Source organism: Eublepharis macularius, chromosome 3 (genome assembly GCF_028583425.1).
Source record: "Eublepharis macularius isolate TG4126 chromosome 3, MPM_Emac_v1.0, whole genome shotgun sequence".
Lineage (NCBI taxonomy): Eukaryota > Metazoa > Chordata > Lepidosauria > Squamata > Eublepharidae > Eublepharis > Eublepharis macularius.
In genome coordinates this window covers 53,112,715-53,133,971 of record NC_072792.1, presented here as the reverse complement: position 1 = coordinate 53,133,971, position 21,257 = coordinate 53,112,715, and positions in this window count along the sequence as shown.

Sequence of the window (21,257 nt, the reverse complement as noted above, 5' to 3'; positions counted from 1 at the left end):
GGCCTGTTTCGGGTGCATTATGCAGTGCCTGGCCGCGTGATGATGTCACCCCGAAGTGACGTCATCGCGCCTGTGGAGGCGGGCGCGCACCCCCCTCTCCCAAAAGTTAAGTGCCAGGCCCCTGTCCCCCCGCCGGGAGGTTGAGGGGGCCTGGCAACCCTAGGCTGAGGGCTTTCTCTGTGGTAGTCCCATCCCGGTAGAATGCTGTCTGACAAAACACATGCCCTGTGGGACCTATCTAAGTTCTGCAGGGCCTGCAAGGTGGAACTATTTCAGCAGGCCTTTAACCAGCCGTGATTAATATAGAATCTTTGCCACCTGGTTGTTGTTTTTACCACTAGTTGTATTTCAAGGACCACTTAATTGCAGTGTTATGCTTTAGTTTTAAAAGATAGTATTTATTATTTTAATTGTTTTTAATTGTTGAATTGTTTTTAATTGTTATAAACTGCTTCAGGCCTTGTTCAAATAAATAAATAGTTAAATGATACAAACATCATCGACATTGATTAAACTAGTTAAGAGTCTTGGCAAAGCATGAACCTGGTTACCTCATGTGCCAACAATGTCCATCTGCTCTGTACAATGGACAAACCAGCCAACCTCTGCGCAAAAGAATAAATGGACACAAATCTGACAATAAAAGTGGCAACATCCAGAAATCAGTGGGAGAACACTTCAATCTACCAGGACATTCCATCAAGGACTTTAAGGTCACTGTAGTTCAACAGAAACCTTTCAAAAACAAAATCCAACGGGAAGCTGCTGAACTGGAATTCATATGTAAATTTGACTCAGTCAAGCTGGGATTGAATAGAGACTATGAATGGTTATCTCATTATCAGAAGTAACTGACTTCCTTAACAGAAGCAAACTGATCTCCATATCTGAAGCTGCTGTATGCATCTACTCTGCCCTCCCCTCTCCACCTATGCATCTGACCAGTTTCTTCTTGCCCTTCATGCATCTGACGAAGAGAACTGTGATTCTCGAAAGCTTATGCTACAATAAAGTTGGGTTAGTCTTAAAGGTGCTACTGGACTCTTTAAGAGTTATGTAAACTCTTAGTTACATCAGCATTGAATCTAACTTCAGTTCATGGTTCAGTTTAGGGAACGGCTTAAGGAGGAAAGAGCACCTGATCCCACAGCCCTTCCAATCTCTTTAGTGCAGTTAGGCAGAGCAACCTGTTGCATCTACACCTGCTTGCAATTATTAATATAATGAACCATATTCTCCCTTCCCGTAATTTACGCTGGGAAAATGGAATCCTCCAGGGTAATGGTAGTTACTGAATGATGCTACTGAATGATGCATGTGAATAAAAATTCTAAGACAACGATCTTATGCATTTTTAGGATGCTCAAATCCCATTAACTTCAGTGGGACTTAAGTAAACTCATTCTTTGGAGGATTGCAACCCAGATGGCTGTAGTCTAACTATTTTGCTCTCTATTGCAAGTGTTCTAATCTTACATAGCATGGCAGATGTAGCGATGGCTTTGAAGCAGGAACACTAAGAGCCACATGTATTCCCAGGCAGAGTCCCTCTGAACCTCCTCCACACTAACTAAACCTAAAACAAATTGCATGTCTAGTCCAGGTCCAGGGTTCCTCAAGGTGATCCCTGGGAATATTTTACTCTTCTCTCAATGGTCAAGCTTCATAGAGCACAATTCTGCGCTTATTCTTAATACCCATCAATGAAGGTGATGGCAGTAATTTCACCATAGACAGTTCTTCTTCCACTGACTGTCATTTAAATTGCAGCATTCAGTGAAACTGCTAGGGATATGCAATTAACAGCAATGGAGGTTTAAATGGAAAACTTTCCATGTCGTGATTGATGCTGATATCTTGGGATTAAGTACGCTCCTTTATATTAGTAATCAATATTTTAACTCCCCAAATAAAGTCAGTCTCATTCACATAAATAAAAAAGCACAGGGTCTTAATGAAAATATCTCAGAGCTCAAGCACATGTTTTGCATACAGAAAGTTCCAGATTCAGACCCTAGTATCTTCAGTTAAAAAAAATCAGGTAGTAAAAACAGAAAAAGATTTGTCCAAGATTTTTGAAGAGCTGCTGCCAGGCAAGTCTGACAATAGGTGACTAGATGAACTGCTAGTCTGTCTCGCTGCTAGTGCAATCCTGCACATGTATACTCAGAAGTGAAATTCACTGAGTTTTCTAGTAAGTATATTTAAGACTGTAGTTTACACTTCAGCTTACAAACAAATAAGGAAGCTCCATAAGTTGGTGGTGAACAAAAATTCCAGGCTGAATCCATTTAAAAGGACCTCTGGTAGTTGGGATGGTCAAGATCTCTGCCTGAGATGTTGGAAACCTACTGCCATTTGAAAAACAAAGTACCAGATGCATTAAAATGTGGATTAAAACATATACCATTGCCTTACACCTGTAAGCATCACATTTTATTTCATTAATCCATGTTTCATTAAAAAAAATTACTAGTCTCAAATTTAGTTGCACAAATACATCTGCTTAAATTAATAGGATGACTTAACCATGGATAGCTAGAGCCAGTCTGGTGTAACGATCAGCAAAGTGCTGGACCTGGAATGAGGGACCTAGATGCAAATCTCTACTCAAGCACAAAGCTCAAGGCAGGGGGTTTGACCATATGCAGATGACTTGGTTTAGACATACTTCCAAATCATAATTTGGCACAGAAAGAACTTTGACGTTGATTGCATGATTCCTTGTACCTCCTTGTACTACAATTAGACACGCACATATTAGTGACAAATCATATGATACAGTTTGCCTTGCATGCCCTTGCATGATAAAGGGATAGGAATTGTAGACTATACTACTGATAGCAGACAGAGCATGCTAAAGAACCCGCTGGAGAACCTATGAAGCAGAAATTAAAGCGGCAAAGAAACATTTCACAGCAACCAGCGTGTTGCCTAGTTCACTTCCATCCCAATTGTTTAACATATCCAGACACCTCCTAACACCTAAATCTGAACCTTTACAGTCCCAAGAACAGACAATCAGCTGCAAGGCCATTGCTAAGTTTTTCGCTGATAAAATAGCACAAATATACTCGAATCTAGATGCTAGCTGCAACGCAGATGAGATGGAAGAAATGCTTACACCATCTGGCTTACATTTGGACTGCCTTGAACCAATTACAATGACAGATCTTAACAGGATCCTGACATCTATGAAAGCCACTACCTGTGTGCTTGATCCTTGCCCATCTTGGCTGTTAAAATCAAGTAAGGACCGCATAAGTGAATCACTGAGGTCTTTTGTAAATCAATTGCTAACTCAGGGCATCTTCCCCCGGCTGCTCAAACATCCATCCTCTAATTTAAAAACCATCCCTAGACAAAAATGATGTGGGCAATCACCCAGTCTCTAATCTGTCCTTTCTGGGCAAAGTGATTGAGAGAGCGGTAGCTGACCAACTCCAGATCTTCTTGGAAAACTCTAGCACTCTGGATCCTTTCTAGTCTGGATTCAGACCAGGGCATGGGACAGAGACAGCACTAGTAGCGTTACTGGATGGTCTTTGTCTGAATATAGACAAAGGCCATGCCTCCTTATTGCTCCTCCTGGATCTATCTGCAGCCTTTGAAACAGTAGACCATGTCATCCTGTTGAGGCATTTAGAGACAGAAGTAGGCATCAAAGGATGTGCCTTGGACTGGTTTAAATCATTTCTCATGGAACGGACTCAAAGGGTTGCCGTTGGAGATCAGCTATCTCCAGAATGGGAACTATCTTGCAGGGTTCTACAGGGCACAATCTTATATCCCATGTTATTCAACCTCTACGTAAAGCCTTTAGGAGAACTCATTTCTAGCTATGGAATTGTTATCTAGGCCCCCACAGGATGTGGTAGAAATCTTGGATCGCTGCCTGACAGCTGTGGTGAAATGGCTGAAAATGAACAAATTGAAATTAAACCCAGACAAGACGGAAGTTATGCTTGTTGGGAAGGCAGAGATCTTGAAGCACATTATACTCCCCACTTTTGATGGACATCTGACCCTTGCAGACTCGGTTAAGAGCCTAGGGATTATACTGGATCCAGTGCTACTGCTAGAAAAACCAAGTTAAAGCAACTGCAAAAAATGCTTTCGACAACCTCACTCTAGCCTAGAAGATCACTTCTTACCTCAGCATAGCCAACCTGGCCACCTGGATCCATGCTATGGTAACATCAAGACTTGACTATTGTAATGCACTATACATAGGTCTTCCATCTAAATTAACTAGGAGACTCCAATTGGTGCAAAACACTGCAACTCGACTGTTATAGGAATGAACAGGAGCATGAACATCACTCCCATCCTGCAGTCACTCCATTGGCTACCTATCAGCTACCATGCTCAGTTCAAAGCATTGGTTATCACATAAAAAGCTCTTCACGACCTAGGTCCAGCATACCTACAGAACCACCTCCCTCTTTATGTTCCTCCACAGCAACTTTGCTCATCTGAACAGGGTCTCCAGCAGGTGCCACCCTGCACATGGGCGAAATCAACAGCAGCCTATACATGGGCTTTCTCTGTGGTAGCCCCTTTCCTGTGGAATGGCCTGCATGATGAGGTCAGGAGAGCCCCCACTCTCCTGGCTTTCCACAAACCATGCAAAACCAAATTATTCAAAAAGGCTTTTTACTCAGATAGGAGGGCTGTATTGTAGGGAGGGGGGGTCTCAGATGCTTCACTAATGAGTTAGGGACCATAGATTTCACCATGATGTTGCCTTACATACATCTGTTGCTTTAAATATGTGCTCCTATGAGCTACCTGTGCTTCATGTTGTCTTATATGCAGGGGTCATTTTGTAGAAAAAAAGCTGGAGGAACTCATTAGCATAACACATTAGCATATGCCATGCCCCCTGACATCACCAGAAATGTGTCATTGGCATAACTGATTTGCATATGCCACACCCCTTGACATCACCTATCCTGGCTGTTTTGGATCCAATTCTGGCCATTCAGGGCCGAAATTTAGCCCAAAATGGCAAAAAGGGGCTGAAAATGGCAGAAAAGGGGCCCAAAATGGTCAGGATCAGGCCGCTGCTGAGCAGGAGAGTGATCCACCACCCGTCAGAGGTCTGATCCGAGCCGTTTCAGCCCCAATCCAGAACAAAATGGGCCCAAAATGGCGGAGAGTCAGGTGGGCGGGGCCACCTGACATGTGACCTCTTTGGGGAACTGCCAGAACTGCATTCCTGCGCGTTCCCCCTCGAAATGAGCCCTGCTTATATCAGTCCTAGAATTGCTTATGTACTGTTTCAGCATTTCTTCAACTTTCTATTGGATTCTTGCTCATACTATGTCTTTGTAAAGTTATATTTATTTACCCTATGGCGTTGTTTAGGGAACTGTCCTTGATACTGACTGTACTAATCTCACACTGTGCAATCCACACTGAGTCTCAGTGAGAAAAGCGGGCTATAAATTACATCAATAATAATAATAAATAATACTGGGCACTGTCTGTTGCTGTAAGTATGCTCCTTCTGGTTAGTTTCTGTGTCGTTTAATAAGTCATGTTCAGTTGCTCATGTTTTGTTCAGCATTGATTCAGCTCTATATTGGATTTCTGCTTGCTTTCAAATTTCTGCAGTCTATTGTATTGTTTATTGAATGTCCCAGTTGTTGATCATGTTGACTTACACTATGTAATCCACCTTGAGTTTTAGTGAGAAAGGCAGACTATAAATAATGTAAATAAAAAATACAACCCCAAAACTATGATGTATCCTTGTCTTGATTGCCAACTGGGAACACAAGCAGGGGTGGCTCACCTAGGTTGCCCTAGGATATCACCCAGGGAGCCAGAGCACAGAGGGTGCCAAAGGCAGCCCTGTGTTACCCTGGCACCAGCCCAGCTGGTAATTTGGGGTGCACCATGGCCAGCTAAGAGGCTAGCAGGTTGGCACACCTCTGGGCCACAGCTCAAGGCATGCCCAGGCTAGTGGATGGCTCAGATCATCTCAGCTCCAAGTATACCGTATATCCCGTAACTAGTAACTTCTCTCAATCCATCTGAAATCACAGATACTAGAAGATCACATGTGGTTCTAATTTATGAACAAACGCTAAGCGGTATACTTGGAGCTGAGATAACTGCTAAAAGAACCCTCTTGACAAAGGAAGCACGAAACAAGAAAGGTGCTGGCATCCTGTTGAAGATTCCTGGATGGCTGTAAATTCTCCTTTTTCCGGGAGACTGGGAGTTTTGGTGGCTCCCCCGCCCAGGAGACGGCATCGACGTGAGCCACTCCCACTTGTGGGTGTTCGCCTGGGAAGAATCAAAAGACATTATATAAAGATTGAGTGCTCCCAGCCTCAGACACGGACTACAGGAGAAGAGGACGAGGTGTGCTTGGCAATTTTATTGGGACTTTACCAATTATTGGATTTCCAAGTGAGATTGTACCTGTAATTGATACTATGACTCTATATGAATTGCTGGAATTGTGAATTATTTTGTAAGTTGCATGGTGCACTTTTGAAGGCGTTAATGGTGATCCTATGGCTCTTTAATTAAAGCAGGATATTTTTGAATATTACTGCATGGTGCACTTTAAGGATTTAAATCATTGATTGTGTCCGCGGTTGATTCTGCTTGTAACATACACCTGGAGGTTGACAATTCTTTTGGAAAGTTACATTAGAGTCTCAGAAACAGCAGTAAAAATATGTGGCGGCTGAAAAATCTGCAGAAATCAGGTGGAGTTTTACAGCTTTCTGTTGAGATGTACTTCTGTCTTCATGGTCCTTTTTGTCTTGTCTCATAGAACTCAATTAAAAGCATTTAATGTTTATGATAATTCAGTTCCTGTGGCTAACAGCAAAAGTAACCCTGGATGGGACAAGTCAATTTCTGCTCTGATATATTCACTGTAAATTGCATAAAGAGGGTAAAGTATTCCTGCATAACAAGGGAGTGGCAGGGAGAACCCTTACTGTTAAAGGGATGATGGATGATCAAGCCTTCCTGTTAGGCTTCAGGGCCTGACTCTGCTTCTATTGTGGGTTTAGCTTTTTGTAGACTGAAAATGCACTGTCAGATTGATGCCAGGGGGAAAGCATACTCTTGTAATTCCTTAGTACTATGGGAAGAAACCAGGAGAAAGGCATTCAAAGCATTACCACACACTTTCAATGTGCTGTGTCATATTTCCTGTAAGTACCATCCATGTTCCTGTAAGGCATCTAGGGTTGCTGGTCCCCCCGTGTGTGGGTGTGTGTGTGTGAGGGATCCCATTATCTACCTCCCCATCACCATTTACCTGGCTGGAAGGGGGAAAGGCACAGGAACGGGCCACTCAGGGTGCGCTTCCAGCATGGTGCAACAACATCACTCCTAGGAATGACATAGTCAAACAGGCCATAGGAATGCTCCCGCACATTGCACTGGTTCGATTTGGGCCCAAACGGTCCAATTCTTTAAGAATTGGCCTGGCATAAGGCATGGGAGCATTCCTGAGGCCTGTGCGATGACATCACTCCCAGAAGTGATGTTATCATCCCATGTCAGGAGTGTGTGCGTGCAAGGCATGAGCATGAGGACATCCAAAATGTGAGTGACAGGGATTCGGTTTTGTTTTCCCGGCCATGTCGGACGCTCCTCTCCGTAGGTCCGGGAGGAAGTGCCCGAGCAGCCTGACCGGGCGGTTGACCTGCGAGGGTTAACCCCCAGGACTCCCAGTGAGGGGGTCAGGGTCTGGAGCACTGCGGGAAGAGCCACCTGAAGTCGATGCAGGGGGTAAATCGCCCGTTTGCTCCTACGGAGGCTGGCAGACTTGCGCAGCACATCGCGTGCTGCTGGGCCATGGAGAATGGCAACAAGCAGATTTAAGGTGAAAACCTGTAAGTAGCGAATCCCTTCTGTCATTCCAAGTGTATGCGAAGGATTGGTGGGAGTTGAAGCTAAGAAGGTTCGGATATCTTCCCCTTCATTGAGTTTTGGAACCTAGGTGGTGGACTCCCCCCCTAAGATGGCGACGAAAAAGCAGAGCCCTGCTGTGGGCAAATCTGTTTTGGCTGCTTTGCAGGGGAAAGGAGAGTCTCTTGAAGAGGTGGTTAAACAGTCGGTCGTTGAAGCTATGAAGCCCTTTGTTGATAAGCTAAATGAAATCGGTCAAAGGGTTGGCTCAGTTGAGAACGAAGTGAAAACCATTAAAGACGTAGCGTCTGGGGCAGAGCAGTCTGCTCGGGAAAACGCAGTACTCATGAAAGCAACAAACAAAGAAGTAAAGCTTTTGGAGAATCAATTGATAGGGTTACAAGTGGATCATGCTCAGACGGTATTGTGTCTTCAGAATGTGAAGGAGGAGGAAAGTGAAAATTTAAAGTATTTGGTGTCGGAACTTTTGGCGTCATTCGCAAAGGCAACTAAAGAAGAGTTAAAAAGCGATATTCTGGAAGTCCGCCGGACATCTTCAAAATATGCAACGAAGCGTCAGCTGCCTCACGAGATTATTATCGATTTTTCATCTAAGAAGACTCGGGACACCATCTTATATAATTCGTACAATGTGGACTTGGACTTTCTGGGTAACAAGGTTAAGATATTGAAGGACGTTCCATTTTTAGCTCGGAAAAGAAGATCAAATATAAAAGGTTTGCAGCTCTTCTGAGGAAGCGTGAAATAAAATACAAATGGCTATTTCCGGAAGGTATCTGATTCAGTTATAAAGACCAAGCCTACAAGATAACATCGGAAGTACAGCTGAGGGACTTTGTGTTTAATCATCAAGAGTTTCAGCAAGGAGAGGATTTAGAATCTGAAGGGGGGAATGGGGAGGTGGGAGTAAGCGCAGCCACTGTAGCTGTTCAGAGAGAGCTGCGACCGAGACGCGGGGGGGGGGGGGGAGAAGACCTGATCCTGACTGTAGTTCGTATTTTATAAGATCTACCAATCTAATAGCATATTAGAAAGTTTAACTTTAAATAATTGTATTATGAAGGGAATGCAATACCTGTAGATGTAGTGTGTGTTTTTCATATGTTGTTTCTTTCCTTTCCCCCTGTTCCCTTTTTCCCTTTTGTAGTTTTTGATGTTAGTAATTAAAAATAAAAAAAATATTAAAAAAAACAAAAAACAAAATGTGAGTGCCAGGTCCCCCCCCCATTTGGAGGATAAGGGGACCCAGCAACCCTAAAGGTATCCCAGACATTATGTGGCTCTGCCCTGCATTAATGTTCTTTGTTGTATGTTAACCAAGGAAACAAATGCAAAATGAAATGGAATGCTTATGGTACATGACCAGTTGGCTGACTTTTCATGTTGCTAAATCAAATCTGATTTGGGGCAGGAGGGGTTGTTCCCTTTCTTTGAGATGTTGTGTTGGCTTGCAGCAAAGGCCTGCAAAGGATTCCCCTCTAAGTGTTTTGCCCACTGGCAGAGGGAATGGGAAAGCAGGAGCCCTCCTGGCAGGGCAGTGAGGCAAGGAGAGAGACTGAGGACTGGGCTGGATTACACCCCCATTTAGAAACAACAGCAGCAAAATTGACCAGCTGTTAGTCTCGACATGCTCTCCGCTCGTCTGCACTCCCTCCGAGGCTGCCTGAGCCACAACGAGGTGTGAAATGCTGCACCTCTTCCTCCAACAGTTTGTGTTCATGTGTTGCTTGAGGCAAGCAACGAACCAGCAGATTGGCTGCTGAGCACAGGGAGGGAGGTGGAGCATGAGAGCCTGCTCTTTCTCCAGCAGCAGCAGCCAATTGGCTGGCTGTGCTGCTGTAAGGGAAAGATGGGAGGAGGAGGCCTGCTCTCCTCAGCAGGGCCTGCCTGACCTTAAAAATAGGGACATTTATATGTCTGGTATTTTGATTCTATTTCCCCTAGACAGTCAGAGAAAAAACTGGACTGTCCAGAGAAAACTGGACATCTGGCAACCCTACATATGCGCCATTATGAAAAAATTGCTTTAATCAATATTTATAAATCACCTCTTCACTCACTAAAACCTCAGGCAGTATTCAGTTTTAAAAAGCATATGAAACATTAATTAAAAACACAGGTGATTTTAAAAGTCTGCCATGCAGCAACAAAATCATTAAGCCACCCAATCAACAATAAAAAATACATATGGCATTTTGATTTGGCTCCCTGAAAGGTTCCATCCCAAAGTTTACAGCCGACTCCATCACAATTAATGTTGGAATAAAATTGGATGCAATTTGGGATGGGTGGGGGGCAGGAGAAGCAAATACAACTGCGAAGCAGTGAAAAAGCATACTTTAAATTACCTGGATGACATTTTCAAACAAAGATGCTGCCAACAAGGAAATTAAATTTGGGGGGAAAGTCAAATTTAATTAAAAGTATGTTTAAATTTCACTTGAAGGAACATTAAACATTAACAAGGAGAAGATACCAACTACTTACACTGAGGGAGGAAAGTTGCTTTACAGAATACTATAGTAACATATTTGAAATATGAGAATGTCTGAATAAAGGCAAAACAAGAGAATGTGCCGGTCAAATTGGCACCAGACAGTTTGACAATGGCTTCTTGACCAGAGAACAAATTTTGGATCTACAAACAGCATTTGTCACTGAATAGTACTGAAATCCACCAAAAAGTCAGATTCTGTAAACGAAAAGACAGTCTGGGGTTCTGGTGCATTTGAATTCTCTTTGTTTATTTGAAACCAGGGCTTTTTTTTTCCAGCCGGAACACGGTGGAGTGGTGTTCTGACACCTCTAGAAAATAGTCACGTGGCTAACTCACTCGATGCCAGAGGGATGAGGGAATCCCCTCTCACAGTGGGTGAAGGAAGCACCTTGTTCCTTGCTCCAGCAAGGGGGAGAGCAGTGGGAGGGCGATTTAAACTTTAACCCACCCTTGCTCCAGCTGATTAGTAGAGGCCACCAATCAGTTGGAGAAAGTGGGGGAGTTTAGATTACCCACCCCGCTGCTCGCAAGCAGCATAGAGGGCAATTTAAACTTTAAACTCCTCCTTACTCCAGCTGACTGGTGCCAGTCAGCTGGCGCAAGGGGGGAGTTTAAATTGCCAGCAGCACAGAGGACAATTTAAACTCCTCCCTTGCAGGAGCGCTCTTGGGGGTGGCTGCGCCCTGTGTGATGATGTCCCTTCCTGGAAGGGATGTCATCGCACGCACATGTGGTACCAGGGGTACTACCTCCTGCCAGGAGTTGCCCCATGTGCTGCCAACCCACTGAGTCCCACCACCTCTTTTTTCAGAAAAAAAAGCCGTTTGAAACAATTATATCCTGTGCCTATCAGTAAAATTCCCACAGTAGCTATTGTAGCAGCTGTTGCCTAATCCCTCACCAGTGGTAAGATATTCAAAGTAAAATTAAAACTATTGGGGAAATGAAATGTGAAAGGCAAGGGCATGGGAGGAAGTAAGAAAGATCCTGCTAGATTCCTAGCAACAGCTGAGAAAAAATGGAAAGGTGTCACATAAATGTTTTAAATAAATAAGTAAATAAATCCTAGGCTGAGTTTGTTTCTCCTCTGCTTGCAGGTACTAACCCTTGGTATGGCCAAACGTTTGAGCCCTGGGTAGGGTTGCCAGTCCCTCAGTGGGGGCAGGAGATCCCTCACTCACATCCTCCACCCCACCACCCCCACCTGACCGGTGGGCGGAAAGGTGGGGGAATGTGCCTCCTGGGCTGAACCAGCCTATTTGGGGCCTAAATTAGCTCCCTGTACTGAATCAGCCTGTTTGGGGCCTGAATTGGCCCACTGTGAATTACAGGACCTCACCACGCCACCCCAGCAGTGCTCCCGCACTCAGCAGTGGGCCAAGTTCGGCCTCAAACAGGCCTGATTCAGCCCCAAATATGCTGAAATTAGCCCACTGCAGAGCGTGGGAGTGTTCCCAAGGGCAGCACGAGGCCTCTGCGATGATGTCACTTCCCAGAACTGCATGCGAGCAAAGACAACTAAAAAGCTGAGTGCCAGGTTCCCCACCTCCCGCCCAGAGGATAAGGGGACCTGGCAACACTAGTGCTAGGATTCACAGCTCATAGCCTGGGACCTGCATTCAGCAGCCTAATAGAGCTGTCAAAGGGAGCTCTATCAGGATCCCCTCCCCAAGCCACTGTTATCCACCACCACTCCAAGTGACTACAGAGTAAAAATAAATTAAGCATAGTGGACATGATGATGTCACTTCTGGAGAAAACCCAGAAGTGCCTGCAATATTCCCCCACCCCTTCAATATCCCTGCTGCCAGTTGTCAGACTCAGCTTTGCAACCTTACCGATGGATCGGGATCAGCTGAGGAGCTAGTGTTTTTGTTTTGTTTCAATTTTATTGTTGATTTGTATATTGAATTGTGTATTAAATGGTTAAATTGTATTTCAGTATTTTTCTGTGAGCTGATTTTGATCCTTTGGGAAGAACAGTGGCGTAAAAATGTACAAATAACTAATAAAATAGAAAAAAATCCAGAGTGTATCTGATAAGCTCCAAAAGACTGCTAGGAGTGCCTCACCACAAATTGCTTTGGAAGCTAAGCGGTTTGTGATGTGACATGTATTATATTGTGGGAACACACACAATCCAAGACAATCAAAGAACAAAAACTTGCATTTTGTCTTTAAGCCTAGCTCACTCCTCCTGAATCCTTGATATGAGAGTGCTACTGCCTGAAAGAATGTACACATTCGAAAATCATGGTGCTGCAAAGCAACATTTCTTGAAGTCAGCAGTGTTAGTGTGAAGCATTCTGCCATAAATCAGCTAGCTGTATTCAGTAAAACAAAACAGTGTGGACAACTGCTATTCCAAGGAAGGAAAAAAATGATAGACCAACCAGAAAAAAAGTAGCCAGTACCTACGCTTAAAATGGCATTGCATGAAAAATGTGCATGTACATAAATGAACACATGCAAATTTAAAACAAATTGAATGCAATGCTACATTATGAAATATTTTCTCTTTTAGAATGAGTAAAATGCTAAAGATGAGGTTTTTCATGAATAGCACTGTTATGACCTTTACTTTCTTTGGGGTAGATTTTGCCTTTAAGCTTTCCCTTACCCCCTCTGGGTAGTTTGCTGCCACCAGGAATATATTATTCCAAGATATTTTATTTAAGTGTTCCCTTTGGTAACGTTCCTAAGCATCAGGCTCCTTCGTGGCTCTATGTGGCCCTAAGGATAAGAATGGGATATAGCAATGACAGCTACTCTGGGATATAACAAAACAAAATAAACTTTTAGTCAAGAAGCGTATCGGTTTCATAAATGTAGTTCTTGGTTCTTAAAGTTACGTCCTATAAACTCATTCACACAGATCACTTCTAAGGCTTCACACACAGTTAGCCTCTTTAACTAAATATTACTCTCACAGAAATGCTTAAACTCCTCAGGCAGTACACAGCTAGCCTCTCTTTCTCCGACTCTCATTCACAGAAATATTAAACCTGCTCAGGCAGCACACAGCTGGCCTCTCTTTCCCTGACTGAGTGTCCTTTCACAAACATGCTCAGTTCAGGTTCCACACAGGTTATATTTCTCTCATAAATACTTCAATATACTCAGGCAGCACACAGCTAGCCTGCTTCCTTTGGACTGAAACTTTTCTCTCTTGCCCTGTCAGTCTCAAACTGCATTCACTCCGCCCACACTCTCAGTCATCAACCAATCATATCACTCACTCATCCCTCTCTTTCACCCCCCACTCTTCACCTATTTCACCAAGCATTTAAAGACACATGCACTCATTTACTTGAAATCATTACAAGCACGAATAAGAGTGAGGACTTTTTGACAATGTTTTGAATGGAAAAATTGGGAAATTTGGAGGAGCACTGAAAAGACCTCCTATTAAATATTTTCTCTTTTTGATTGATAGAAACCTTGTCTTACAAAGCATTTCATTCATTCCAAATGTACAGCATGCAGGGAGTGGGATTTGGAGGTTGTTACTTTATTTTGGTTTTAACTGTAAATATTTTTAATCTACTATTTTAAGCCACCTTGAATTATATGGAAACATTAGGTATAAATATATAAATAAATAAATAAAATGAAAACATATGAAGACTTCCTTTTTCCAAGGGAAAAAATGGGAAATGTGAGGGAGCATGGGAAAGAAAATTTCTTATATTATATGCATATACAATATTTTCAAGAGTTGTTTTGTTTAAATGTAAATGATTTGGGCATCAGTATGCTTTAATGTGTTTGACAGAATATTATTAAAGAGTTCAGTCTTTTCAATATTACAAAATTTAGCTTATATAACAGCGAAGCTTGTGTAGGAAAGAGTAACATGAAGCAAGGCTTTGCATTCTATCGGTTCTGGTTATGTTGTGCCAATAGTGCATGGCTCTGTGTCTATTCAACTGATGTGCAGGTAAAAGTTTCCATGTATGAATTTCTTGTTTTTCTGCAAGGGGTCTTGAACTAAAAATGCATACACTTTGGTTCATACTGTGTAGTCTTTTTTTAAAAAAAATTTTTATTGGATTGGAAATATTTTAATATCCATTACAATCAATCTCCTTTAAATATTCCAATTCTAACCCCCTCCCTTCCCCCCCCTTTTGTTGACTTCCAACAGTTTTCCAACCCCTTATCTATTTTCCCCTACTCATTTCAAACTTATTGTACCTGTTAAACATATACTTTCACTCTCTTCTAAGCTTATCTATTATATCACAGTGCTATCTCTATTTCTCTTCCCGTTTAACTTAACAACTAAATAATACATTTCTGGTATATATTCTTCAATAATCATTTTAGTAGCCTATACTCTATCTTACTCATTCTGGTCTCGTCTATGGGACAAACAATACATAACTTTAAGTACATTATAAACATTGCATGCATTCACTATAAGTCAATCAATTTAACCCATACTCCATATATTACTCTTTGCTTCCTTCTATATATCTTATCTTCGTACTGTTTTGATTATCTAATTTCTCCATTATGCCACTCTGTCAAAGATAGTCACTTTAACCCATCTACACATTCAGCATAGGTCAATCAATTGTAGTCTTAATTGTAAATGGAATAATCAGCTGAAACAAGATTTGGGCCACTGTTCTGTGCACACCTCCATCCCTTATACAATGATGCAGCAAACTGAACCATCAAAGACTAAAGAATAATTTATACTGTAATAATCAGAAGCTGCAATCATACTCATACTTGCTTGGGAATAATCATTAAATGCAGTGGTATTTACTTCTGTGTAAACATGGATAGGCTTTTGCTATAAAGCTTGTAAAATTAATCACACCCACTTGCATAAATGGCAGTATAAACCACCCTTCCTTTTATCATACAGAGGAACTGCTCTACTTTATTCTTTGTGGGGGGAGGGGGGAGACTATCAGCCTGTTAGGTAATATTCTTTATTCCTGAAACCACTGTAAAAAAGAAAACATCAGTTACAAATCATAGGCTGTAATCCTAAAAACACTTTCCTAAATTATAAACCTATCAAATAAATGGGACTTCTGAACAGAGAAGGGCATGAACAGCAATACGAACAAAAAAAAAGCCACGAACAGCCCAATCTGCTGTTCACAAGCTATTCGTGAGGCCCCATTCTAAACGAACAGGTGGTCGTTGCAAGCCTCGTTCGTTGCTGTTCATTGCTGTTCATCAAGCCAGACAGTCTGGCACCTGCAATCAATTCCCTTGGCAACTTAGGCAGGGATTGTCCGAACTCTGTCTGAACTCCTGCTGTTGCCCTGGAAACCCTAATCTAAGCCCAACTTAGCTTGATAGGCAGGTCTTCCTTCCAAGCGTGGAGCTCCAAATTTGTTACAACAAGGGAGCAAAGAGCAGGGGGGAGGGGGGTTCCCAGCTCTGACTTTGTAGACTGGAGAGACAGTTGCTGTTGGCATTTTGATAGAGTACGTTGGAGCTTGAATTTTCTTTGTGTGTGGTGGGATAGGGACCTACCCCTTCAAGTTTCAGGGCTGCCGCCAGGCTCTGAACCAAACTATTATTTATTATTGGTACCTTTCCTGCTGCCTGCTCAGATAACGTTTCTGGGAGTGGTGTGGTAGGGATTTACCCCTTCAAGTTCCAGGGCTGCTGCCAGGCTCTGGGGCCAAGCTATTATTTATTATTGGTACCTTTCCTGGTGCCTGCTCAGGTCAGGTTTCTGGGAGTGATGCAGCAGGGATCTTGACTTGGATGATGGCGGGAGGAGAGCCTGCTGGCCCCCACGAACAGCCAACCATGAACATGTTCATGAACAGGGCCATGTTCGTGGTTGTTCGTGAGTCCCTGTTCGTGGATGGCAATGAACAACCAACACCATGTTTGTTTGTTTTTTTCTGTTCATGCCCATCTCTACTTCTGAATAGACCTGCTTAGACTGTTCTCTGAGTAATTTAGAACCAGTGTGGCATAATATGTAAGATGCCAGCCTAGGACCAGCGAGACCAGAGGTTCAAAACCTCATTTTGCCATGAAGCTGGGTGACTTGGGTCAAGACCTTCATTTGCAGCCTGAACTAACTCATATGATGGTTGAGAGGAGAATGATATAAGCCACCCTGAGCTACTTGAAGAAGGGTGCACTAAAATGTAATAAACTAAACAAGCGTTTCCTAACTGTCTTAAGAACAAAAACACTTTTTTCTTCCTTATTCAGTGCTCCTTAGGACTTGGTAAAAAAACAGATCTAGCAGGATCTATGTAGACCTACATTTTCCCTTAACATATAGGTCCTTCCCAAATCTGCAAAAATGTGGTATTAATAGTCCTCATGATTATTACATGTTATCTTCCCAAACTTACCCTTAAACAATGTCATATCAAAGCCATGTCCATGGACTGCATGAAACCATGTAAAAATTCAGAGGATCTGTTTAAATCTAACTTTTACTTTTTCTCTCTTCTTTTTTTAATTAGGGGGGTGGCTTTAAAGGGAAGAGGGATCTGGTCTAAGAGGAAGGCGGAAAGAGTAGAGAGTTGGTATCCCCAAAGTTATCTCTGGTACCTGAAATAAGAATTAATCTAGAAATAAAAGATTTTCCTCCCTTAAAATATTTTGACGTGGGAAAGAGTGTGATCTCAGGTATCTGAAAGACCTGACCTACTCATGGTTTACTAGGTACTGCTATCCAATTTGAATATTTTCTTGCTAGTGTTAGTGTACTATGGGCCAAGCTAGATGTCCAACCCAGGGAAACTACTGCCATTTCCAAGCCCAACGCAGGTGATTTTAAAATGCTGCAAGAGTCCAATCATAAGGACAATATACTCTTGGTCCCCTCTCCACATACCTTTTAAAGTGCTGAAACAGCCATGTGGTATGTGGCAAAAGGTATGGGGGGAGCTTGATTCTACCACACTGTTGGCCCAATCATTTTTAAATTACCCATGTCAGGCTTTAAAACGGCAGTGGTGTTAGCAGGTTAGACCCAGGGATGCTGTAATGTCTACTATGGCCTTTTCTCAACTTATAAAGTTCACTTTGTCTTCTGCAATGGAAGGTAATGCGAAACCACTTCTTCTCATCTCTTGCCTTGAAAACTCCATAAGGTGGAGCTTCATGGGGTCACTATAAGGCTGCTGCAACTTGATGGCATTTTATTATTGTTGTTGTTCTGCTGCTGCTTAGAGATAGTGCGAGGGAACCACTGGAAATACTAATTTTTTGCATTGCTGTTGTGTTTTGGAATAGTTTACAAGTTTGCAAGAAAATATGAGATACTGGTAGTTTTCTTTAAAATTCTTATTTTCAAAACCAAGTTAAAGCCTAAGAAACAAAATACAAATCAGGACCTACCTACCTGGTAACACCTACCAATTGCTACTGCTAGAGTTGCCAGTTTTTAAACAGGTACCTCTAGTTTCCCCTTTAACATCAGTCTGATTTGCACAGTTACCCGGAGATGTTATTTAGCTTCATGCCCTGAAAAGCTTCAACTGTCTAATTCTGCATATTTATTAAAGAGATAGGACTTTTTTCCCCTGGGCAGAGCTGTGATTCCATCGAAATGTACAGAAAATGTGCACAAAAAATGTACAATATCATTAGCTATAATATTAAGCTTTCTGAAAATAGCAACTTCTATTTTTTAAAAAACAGTAAGCTTCCTGCACCTTATTCTTGTGAAGCTACGCTTGGAAATTCAAGGGTAACATCTGACCAACATTTTAGAAGTCATGAGGATTTCTGAACACAAAAACCCCCCAAAAACGCCCCACATAGCAAAAAATATATAGTTGTTGTTCTTTATTAGAATACTGTGCAATATATTTGCTTCTGCCCCTAAAGAATTAAGATTTTTTTGGCATAGAACCTAGATTACTTTGGGGTAGAATTTGAGTAGAATTTGAATTTATTTGTTTCAGCATAGTGCATGTGTGCGTATCGAGAATTCTCAGTACAGTCCTAAGGAGAGTTACTCCAGTCTAAGCCCATTACAATCAATGGGCTTAGACTGAAGTAACTCTGTTTAGGATTGCACTGTAAATTACCTTACCTCTGGGCAAAATGTCCAGGTCTTGGAGATCAACACTAATTTAAACAGCATTAGTTGGTATCTTTTCCCAGATAAAAGTATATTGGGAGTAAGTATGCTGCATGCTCTGATAAGAAAATTAAGAGCTAATCCTGCAACGTCAAGTCAGCAGAAGCTCTGCAGTCACAGACTAGTGCAGAACTCGGCCACAAATTTGTTGTATTTATGTGTGACATTATTAAGCACCATCTGCTCTGTTCCACTGTTGTAATTCCTATAGATAAACTGTGATTAGAAATGTTTTTCCTTTTAGACCAGTGAAGAAAGAGATGAGATAATGAATAATTCCCAGGGGAAAGAAAATTCTTTTTTGAGATGGTTTAAATCTTGTTTATATTATGCACACATCAGTTTGCATTTACTATAAAGCACCCCAATTAGTTCATAGACAAGTTAACCTTATTCTTTCCAGCAAACATAATTCATGTACATTTTATACAACATGGCATTCGGCTGACTATTATCCATCATTTACAAGTGTTATTTGTCTATAAAAGTGACAGTAAAAAGTTGAAAAATGATTCTACTCAGCCTGCCTCTGGATGTGCTTTACCAAATTGCATGAATGCAAACGTCTCCTTATCCTAAGAAGCAATTAGTCAAAGCTATAAATACATTTTTAAAGGATATAAATGATTGCCTGTCCAGATACCAAAAGCTCTGAACACTCCAACATAATACAGGTGCCACTTGCTAACACACATTTCAAAAAGCTTTACTTATAGAGATAATAACATTAGTATCAGTAGAACTAATCACAAGTTACACACATGTAAGAGTGCACAGTATTTTGCCCTTAGATAGGGGTTAATATAAAATAGTACACTTCATTATTTATTGCTAATAAAGTTAATCAAATTCAGTGCTTCTTGCTCATGCATGCATTTAAATGGGATCTTGAACATGACATGCATTTCTATGAAACAAGGATCGAAAGATTATCTGCAAGAAAAAAAAAACCTTGCAAGGTTTTTTTTCCTATGACTAAAACAAGGACCTCGAGGTTTCTCACCCAACATATACTTGTTTCATTCAATATATAAATAATTATTTTAATTCAACTGTATATAATATTTATGTATATGACAATTACAATAAGCAAGGGACTTAATTATTTTATGAGATTGCATGTAACACAACGGAGTTACTGACATGCATATTAGAAGAGAGATGAAAAATAGACAGTCACACTATACTTTTAACTGGTGAATTTGTGTAAAATTTTACTTGAGTTTTTGAAATGTATGGTAAAAATTGTAAATATATTTTAATTTCTATATTCCAACCCTAAAATTATGTATTTCTGAAATAGTTTCCATTCAGTGTAACTATGATCACATCCTTTGTGATCCAAGACTAGCTGTCTCTCCATTCAAATGTCATTGTAATTGGTGGCTACTGTTTATTGGATGAAAGGTTTGAACAGAACAAGTTAGTAATAGTTACTTAAATGTCTTTCATTACAGCAGTGACTTGATCCAGTCCGTACCCCTTACTTTACTGCTCCCACATCTTTTGTTTTTCCATTACAATGGAAAAAATGGAAGAGAATTTTAACTTTCTGCTTGTAAGATCTTCTGACAAGGAAGGCTCAAGTGAATGAGGGAAATGGTCTTAACCTTGCCACTAATATGCCCTCTACTTCATCTACATAATTTCATGGCAATTTCAGATAACTGTGTTACGACTGTAATTTACATAGCAATCCTAAACAGGTTTATTCAGAATCCTACTGAAGTCTATACAATGGAGCTTTCTCCCAGAAAGGTGTTCTTAGGATGGTATTGGGCATTTTTTTTAAATCACATTTCTAGACCGCCCTCCCCGTCAGACGGGCTCAGGGTGGTTTAACAACAGTTTAAAACAGTAAAAACATTATAAAAACATTAAAACATATCAAAACAATTAAAATTGGCAGGTATAAAATATTAAAATACAGCATTTTCCTGCATGGGTGGTGGAAGGTCTTCAGTGGTATGGCCAGCGAGAGGACAGCCTAGCCCCCACCAAATGCCTGGTGGAACATCTCCGTCTTGCAGGCCCAGTGGAAAGATAACAAATCCTGCCAGGCCCTAGTTTCCTCAGACAGAGAGTTCCACCAGGTCAGAACCAGAACTGAAAAGGCCCTGGCTCTAGTAGAGGCCAGGAGGACCTCCCTGGGGCCAGGGACCATCAGCAAGTTCTTAGTGGCTGATCGAAGCGACCTCCGGGGAACATATGGGGAGAGGCAGTCCCGAAGGTATGCTGGGCCCAGTCTACATAGGGCTTTATAGGTCAACACCAAAACCTTGAACCGGACCCGGTACTCAACCGGTAACCAGTGCAGCTGACGGAGGATAGGTGTTATATGAGCCATGATTGGTGCTCTGGCAACCACCCATGCAGCTGCATTCTGAACCAGCTGCAGTTTCCGGATCAAGCCCAAGGAAAGCCCTGCGTAGAGCGAGTTGCAGTAGTCTAATCTGGAGGTGACAGTTGCCTGGATCACTGTCGTAGGGTCATGGGTCGATAGGTAGGGGACAAGTTGTCGAGCCTGTCTTAGATGGAAGAAAGAGGATCTAACAACCGCTGCGATCTGTGCCTCCATAGACAAGGAAGCATCCAGGACCACCCCCAGGCTCCTCACTCTCGACACCGGCGTAAGTGGCGCTCCATTGAGAGCAGGGAGCCGGAGTCCTGCACCCATGGACCCTAGACCCACATGCAGGACCTCCGTCTTCAAGGGATTCAGTCTCAGCCGACTCTGCTTCAACCATCCAGTCTGATCCTTTT